At 37.5% G+C, this 7,849-nt stretch overlaps 1 protein-coding gene across 3 annotated transcripts in view; it reads left to right on the top strand.

The window, feature by feature from the left end:
- LOC128869333 (mediator of RNA polymerase II transcription subunit 26) overlaps nt 1-7,849 on the top strand; it is a 90,835-nt gene that overhangs the window by 49,240 nt on the left and 33,746 nt on the right. The gene's annotated exons all lie outside the window — the stretch shown is intronic.

Raw genomic sequence — 7,849 nt, 5'->3', positions numbered from 1 at the left:
ATTCGAACTCATACATATTGATCTCATTACGCTGCCTCCTTCCAAAGGCTTTCGCCAATGCCTGACAATAATCGACCGCGTTCGTTTCAAACAATTGCACACTTGCTCCCACGTTTTGGTACGCCAAGCCAAATTGGACTATCATTCTCAGCACCATATCAAGGACCATATCGGGTTATATCGCGGCGTGACAAATATTTCTACTTAGAAATTCAAGGCCAACATACATTGGTATCAGTAGATCGACTCCAGACGGTCTATGAAGTCCATGACGAACCACCAAAAGAAGTTTCTTCTGATCCAACCACAACTAATAGTGCACAAGGGTACACCTCGCCGATAAATTTTTAGTTTAGTTTATTATACGCATATTATTCAGTTCGTTTCTTTATATTTTTCTTTTCGCAACTTGTTATGTAAAATTACAAAAAAAAACTATCTTTTACCATAGAGAGTCAAAACCTCTCACTAATTTGTTTATATGCAATAAAGTTCAAGTCTAGACATTGGAGCTAATGCTATAACAGAAGGAATAAACTTCCTGACATGACACACCAAAAGGTACGCACGCGTTTGCGGTAATCGGTATTATTATAATATTAATTTAACTTTGTATTATAACATTTCAATAAAAACTAAATTTTTCCTTTTAACGTAAGCGGTATATATATATATATATATAATTGGTGTGTACACCCTTTTTGGGTGTTTGACCGAGCTCCTCCTCCTATTTGTTATGTTCGTCTTGATGTTGTTCCACAAATGGAGGGACCTACAGTTTCGAGCCCATTCCGAACAGCAGATACTTTTTATGAGGAGCTTTTTCATGGCAAAAATACAATCGGAGGCTTGCCATTGCCTGCCGAGGGGCGATCGCTATTAGTAAAAACTTTTTCTTCATTTTGGTGTTTCACCGAAATTTCGTTCTCTCTGAATTCCGAATGATAGTCACGCACCAACCCATTCGAGTACGGCGGCCGCCTATATATGTTAAAGTTTTCGAGCTCGGCATCGGCTGACCGGACAGCTATACCTTGACATTCTGAGGTACTTCATCGATAAGACAATACTGCACTGTGTGGTGGACTATAAACGCTAGGCCTCTACCGCTGTCTCGCTCGCGATCCCCGCTGTGCACGTTGTAGCCATCCCTGGTAATCAGGGAGGATTTAGCGTGCGGTTTTGTTTCTTGGATCGCAGCTATTTTGATTCCATGCCGGCTATAAAGTCGACTATCTCATCTATCTTACTCATGAAATCGGTGCAGTTAAGTTGAAGGAGCTTGAAGCTCCTCGGGAGTATAGTCATAACTCGGGGTGTGAGGGACGCGTGAGGTTGTCTGCGTCGTTTGTCCCGTCTGTAGAGCCACATGACTGGTTTATGTTGTTGTTGTTGTAGCAGCATAAACATTCCCCATATTTACATACGGGGAATGCTGCTGGAGTGACAGTCCTTGGCCGCATATAAATCCGGGTCGTTTCGGTAACGTATAACCGACTGTCGTGGAAACACATGACTGGTTTATCAGAGTGTTGTTGGTCTTTTCACAGCGGGCGGTTTCAGTCTTTGTGCATCAAAACGGCATCTTAACTCTTAGAGCTAACGACCTTCAATCGTATTTCGGCTATAAGAAGGGGCGTTTTCCAAAACGTATGCATACAATGGGTATATTCAGAAACGCATTATAAATGCGCAGTAATTGCAGCGCTGGCAGCACTGCCAATGTGACAAGTGTTGCAATTGATAGATTGGCAGTATTAAAATTTTTCCTGCAAATAATGCGCGACGTTTAATACAAAAATGGCGTTTTGGAACGCGATGCATTTGCAGTACTGCCATATTTGCATTTCTGAACGCATTGCCAACACTGCAAAAGTACGTTGCGCATTATAATGCGTTATTGAATATACCCAATGTAAAATAATCGCATTAATATTGTATAGATACCGTAAAATGTTAATACATTGTAAAGTTATGCTTTGCTTTGTTGACGTTTTGGAACGATTGAACATCAACGATACTTTTAGGAACACGATACATCGTCAAAGATTTCAGGGTTGCGTTTAGGAACATGATACTTTGTTCGAATACAATGCAACAGCTTCTTTGCCGAATTGTGTAATCTTCTCTGTTTAAAATAGCGATCTAACATTCCATATTCCGACTCGAGTCAGTTCTTTTATTCCAAAACTCGTTGCCAGAGTTCGATTTCATGTTCATTTATTTGATTCGGTTTCAGTAACAGATTTAGTTCAGGATCAATAGGTTTTTAGCCTGGGGTCCCTATCCGCACGATGGCAGGCAGCCAATCCAGCGTTCGAAGGGCTATTCTAAAAACACCAAATCTGAAGCATAAGGAATTACAAAAATATAATATCTTTGACTAAATTTCGCAAAGAACGCCAACTCCATTTTGCTAGGAACCTTATGGCTTGGAGTTCTGCTACAAATAGCGTCCCGGTAAATGGAAACGATTTCATTTCTATGACTTAAGAAAGGAGGAAAGGCGCTTGAGTCGACATCACAGCCGTGAAGGTGTTGTTATGGTATGGGGAGCAATATTGTACTATGGTGCGATCGAATTGAAAATTGTAGACTACAAAATGACTTTGGAAACAGCTATAAAGCTCTGTTGAAATCATATTTTTCCGAGATTCGTGAAACATTTGGACCTATTGATTGATTTGAGCATTATTGGAAATCTATAGGGATAGCTCCTCGTAAGGTTTATGAGACTGGGCAACTATTTCAAGACATAAATGCTTTAATTGGAACCATTAAAACGCCTGGTCTGAAATTTCGTTAGAACTATCCCGAGAATTTAAACAAATCCATTCATTAATGTATTTACGAAGTAATTTATAAAAAAATGAATTATCAAAAAACCTTGAATTACTAGATCAAATACCGTTGCTTCAATAACCATTTTCTTCCATAAAAATGATTGCCTATAATCAAGTGAACCGAACTGTATGTAAAAATATATATCCCCAAAGTTAGATATTTATCTGAAACAGAAGTGCGACTTACTTGGATGTTTCTGTATCATACATACATATGTACATACATTCAGCCTTCGGATGTAGCCAAAAATATGTGTTGCAATATTGAATAAATCATGTGTTCATAACAACAAGGACCCAAGCCGCAAATGGTTAAACTAAAATCTTTCAGTCAATATGCTTTTTTTATTTCTAAAATGTTCATATTAAAATTCATGTATCGAATAATAACCATAGCTCGCAAATGACAGTTGATCGTTTTTTCTTATATGCTCTGCTTCGTAACATAACCGAAAAGATTGTGCAGATACGATATCGCTCTGAGCGGCTCTGTTTGTTTTGTTTTGAATTGGTTTTGGTCAAGCGCTTTGCATTGATTCATTCGTGTGGCGCTCTCAAATGAGTGTCGCGTAAAGAGTAATACGATTTTCGCTCACACAAAGACTCTCAGCAAAAGACAGTTTGACTAAAAAACTCAACAGAAATGATCTTTTCCTTCGTGTGCATGTAAATATATGCATACATACAATACATACATACATATAAATGTAAATGAAAATAATAAAACAAACAATGCAATCGGATGTTAAATAAAAATGTGAAAAATTTTTTTGTTTTTTAAGGAACAATATTTATTTTTATTTTGTTTTTAAAAATATTTATTTTTATTTTGTTTTTAAAAATATTTATTTTTATTTTGTTTTTAAAAATATTTGTTTTTTTTTAACAACTAATAACGCGTTATGATTTTCTGCAGATATAGAGCTTCGTCTTTCACTTAAAATAAAATGAAGGGCAGAAAATGCTCGCTCTACAAGATACCTGAGTTGCCGGTGTTGCTAGAACAACCTGCGCAAGTGCACTCAAATGTGGCAACTTAAGTCTGATATCATTAAAAAACTGCGTCAAAACAATGCCAGCATAAATTTTTATAAGTTTTGCAGAGACATTATCTTCTTTGATTTCTGTCACTGTCTGGACATCATCCAAATATGCCGACAAGAGCGTCTTCTCTTCAGCCGAGGACGCAGTCGAAAAAGTTGAAGATAATGATAAGTTTATATCTTCAGATGCAGGAGCTTCAACCGCTGGAACAGTTTCTTTATTTTCTTCGACAATAAATCTAAAAAAATGATGAACTTTTTTATTTTCGTCCCTTCCCATTTCGCAAAAAATATAATGCTCCGCACACATTGAATTCACAAACGCAATTAATATGTATAATGCAAACAAAAAGAACGCAACAATCGCGTGTGTTTACCCATACATACGCAAAAGACAATTTGCTTCATTTAACTCAAGCAAACGATCAGTGTTTGATTTGAGCGAAAGGAAAACAGAAATAACTGTCTCGCTCAGAGCGCGAGCGAGCTAAGCCAGACGCGACAAAAAACAGTTTCTGTCTGAGTCTTTTTTATTGTGTGAGTGGAAGACACTTATTTGCAGACAACGAAAAAGTGTCAACAGTTATTTCCGAGCTATGATAATAATGTACCACTTCATAGTAAATACCTAAAAAGTCGTATAAGTAAAATATGAAGCAATTTTGACGACGCTTCATAATGCATAATTTTTGGCACAATGCTGTGCCTATTAATGTGCGGTAAATTCCTTGAGAATTTTTAGCGATTCGTAATATGTAATATGGCAAATGCACGCAGCCAAATGTGCCTATTTTATCTTGCTATGTGTGTGCCCGCGTGTAAGATTGTATGCATATATGGTTTTTCGTGCGCTTATATGAAGCATTTGTCTATGAAGGAATTAATTTGATTTGGTTGGAGGCATTTAATAATGTTCTATCGAAAGTTTTGACTAATTACACGGATTTGCTCTTTCTAATAACTATCGATACCAATAGCTACTATTGAATTTAGAGTACTTGTTTTTTAATATTTTTATATCTTATTGAATAAGTAACAAAATGTGAAATAAACGTAGCATTAAGCAACCACACAAATTGCAAAATTTTAGAAATTAATACAATTATGAATTGAAAAGAGCAAGAAAGCTAAATAAATAAATTACAAATTTAAAAAGAAAGATTTGCAAATGAAATGAAAAGTAAATAGAAAAAAATCAAATAAGTAAAATTATTAATAGTCATATTAAAAAGCAGCTGTTGCTAGCCTACACCGTTAACATTAACATAACATTTCTAATTACAAACGAATTCTACTCAACTGCTGCTAAATTTAAACTCTGTGTGTCTGTGGTGATAAGTCTTCATAGAACGAGTACCTCTCAAAATTCCATGCGTTCCTCCCATTGAGACTTATCTGTACATTAACGTTCTCTAAACCGAGTTAGGCATTTGTTGAAATAGTCCCGTAGTTTCAATAAAAATACATTAAAGCGATGTTTTTCATTACATTTTTTTTAGGATTTTTTTAAATATTATAATTTTATGTAAATAGTCAATTTTGATGTATCGGTCAAAGCCACTACAATGGATGCATTATGAAAAATTTCTCAAGTAAGTTTTTAATTATGTATAGTTTCTATGGCAAAATAACAAAATGCTTATAATACAAATGACTTGTTTCTTGAAATGTCTAACGAATGCTTTTATAATGACGGTTTTTGGCCATTTACAAATTGGGTTTGTTGCGGAAAAGGACTCTTGCAAGTTTGATTCCTCACTTTGACATAAGAAATATCATAATGAAGTCGTAATGCTAATATATTTTCTGGGAAAAGCTATCAGTTGACTATCTGTGCCGCCATACTTCATTCCTGATTTCGAATAAAGGAAATAAATTACGTCTTATTCGGAATAAGAATAAACAAGTATATGTCAAAGATCGAAAGTTTATTATTTTCGTAGAAATACGTTAATTTATTTCTATTTATTCACAGGAATAATGAAAATATTACGTCTGGAATATAAGATAACATATCCGAAGCGCTGTTAGGTTTAAGTAAACGTAGATCTTTATTAAAAGGTTTTAAATGAATAAAGAAAAGCAGACACAATTTTTCTTTTAGCTCTAGTTGTTGGAGTGATTTAAATCCGGGTTGTTCTGATAATAATTCGTTGGTATTTCGTAGTGTGTAAGTAATTACGTCCAGTAGTATCAGTGCCGGTACTAGATATCTATATAATTTTGGGAGAGTTTAATGTTGCTGTGCAGCATAAACATTCCCCATACATATACGGGGAATGCTACTGGAGTGACAGTCCTTGGCCGGATATAAATACGGGTCATTTCGGTTACGTAGAACCGACACCCTTTCCGGGTGTTTGACCGAGCTCCTCCTCCTATTTGTGTCTTGATGTTGTTCCACAAATGGAGAGACCTACAGTAACAGTATAGTATCGACTCCGAACGGCAGATATTTTTGATGAGGAGGTTTTTCGTGCCAGAAATACACCCGGAGGCTTGCCATTGCCTGCCGAGGGTGGCCGCTATTAAAAAAAATTTTTCTTCATTTTGGTGTTTCACTTAAAAAAAAAAAAATAACTCGATGTTTATTAAATTTAATAAACAAAATATATTCGACTGTAATGAGATATGTACTGTGTCTTCTTCTTCTTAATTGGCGCGATAACCGCTTACCCGGGTTTAACAAAGCGCGCCAGTCGTTTCTTTCTCGTGCTAATCGGCGCCAATTGAACACACCAAGTGAAGTCAAGTCCTTCTCCACCTGATCTTTCCAACGCAAAGGAGGCCTTACTCTTCCTCTGCTACCACCAGCTCGTACCGCATCAAATACTTTCAGAGCCGGAGCGTTTGTATCCATTCGGACGACATGACCCAGCCAACGAGCCGCTGGATCTTTATTCGCTGCGCTATGTCTATGTCGTCATAAAGCTCATACAGCTCATCGTTCCATCGCCTGCGATATTCGTCGTTGCCAACGTGCAAAGTTCTACAAATCTTGCGCAGAATCTTTCTCTCAAACATTCCAAAGGGTCGCTTCATCGGATGTTGTCATCGTCCATGCTTCTGCGCCATACGTTAGGACGGGCATGATGAGAGTCTTGTAGAGTGTTAGTTTTGTTCGTTGAGAGAGGACTTTACTGCTCAGTTGCCTACTTAGTAGCCCAAAGTAGCACTTGTTGGCAAGAGAGATTCTGCGTTGAATTTCAAGGCTGACATTGTTATCGGTGCTAATGCTGGTTCCTAAATACACGAAGTCTTTGACAACCTCGAAATAATAACTGTCAACAGTGAAGTGGGTGCCGATACGCGAGTGCGCCGCCTGTTTGTTAGAATACAGGAGGTACTTCGTTTTGTCCTCGTTTACCACCCATTCGCTTTGCCTCTTTATCCAGTTTAGAGAACGCAGAACTCACAGCGCGGTTGTTAAGGTCGATGATGTCAATATCATCGGCATACGCCAGCAATTGTACGCTCTTACAAAATATTGTGCCTGAGCGATTAAGTTCTGTGGCTCTTACGATGCTCTCCAAGATCAGATTGAAGAAGTGACACGACAGCAAATTACCCTGTCTGAAACCTCGTTTGGTATCAAACGGCTCGGAGAGGTCCTTCCCAATTCTGACGGCGCTGCTGGTGTTGAGCAACGTCATCTTGCAAAGCCGTATTAGTTTTGAGGGGTACCAAATTCAGACATCGCTGCATACAGATAACTCTTTTTCGTACTGTCGAATGCAGCTTTGAAGTCGACGAAAAGATGGTGTGTGTCGATTCTCCTTTCATGGGTGTTTTCCAACATTTGGCGTATTGTGAATATTTGGTCGATGGTAGACTTTCTCAGTCTAAAGCCACCTTGATATGGTCCAATCAGATGAATAACGGTAGTCTACAGCCTTTCACACAATACGCTCGCTAGAACCTTATAGGCGATATTTGGATGACTAATCCCGCGGTAATTGGCGC

This window comes from Anastrepha ludens, chromosome X (assembly GCF_028408465.1).
Source record: "Anastrepha ludens isolate Willacy chromosome X, idAnaLude1.1, whole genome shotgun sequence".
Lineage (NCBI taxonomy): Eukaryota > Metazoa > Arthropoda > Insecta > Diptera > Tephritidae > Anastrepha > Anastrepha ludens.
The sequence above is the reverse complement of the archived record's forward strand: the minus strand, read 5'-3'. Positions and strand labels throughout refer to the sequence as shown.